Source organism: Puntigrus tetrazona, chromosome 15 (assembly GCF_018831695.1).
Source record: "Puntigrus tetrazona isolate hp1 chromosome 15, ASM1883169v1, whole genome shotgun sequence".
Lineage (NCBI taxonomy): Eukaryota > Metazoa > Chordata > Actinopteri > Cypriniformes > Cyprinidae > Puntigrus > Puntigrus tetrazona.
This window is the reverse complement of record NC_056713.1, coordinates 4,923,558-4,924,028: the sequence shown is the minus strand read 5'-3', so window position 1 is coordinate 4,924,028 and position 471 is coordinate 4,923,558.

Here is a 471-nt window from a genome sequence, read left to right as displayed (position 1 = left end):
AAATCCCTCGGTTGTGTTCGGTTCTCTTTATTGAATTCAGTGCTGGATGAAATGACTCGAGAGCGAGTGTTTGATTGTCTAGTTTGCCGTGGCATATCATAACATTTCTGTTCGTTTTTCTTCCTTTGCAAAGGATCATGGCACAATCATCGGCCAAATCAAACACTTCAATGATTTCTATCTCACCTCAGCTCCTTTCTCAACTCAGTCTGATTGAAAAACAAACTATTAATAAACATCCTTGAGTCTCTGGAAACTAAATACTGCATCGTCTTTAATTAAAAATTCAATATTAAAAAAAAAGCATCCTGGTTTTGAATAAATGAAATAATAGATTATTTTAAAAATGTTTAAAATGAAAGTGCATTTCAGTGTTAACCTATAAATGGGATAGTGCAGAATTTTATTTATTTTTTTCTTTTTGGGTGAGCTATCCATTCTAGTCAGTTGTGTTTCTAAAAAATATATAGC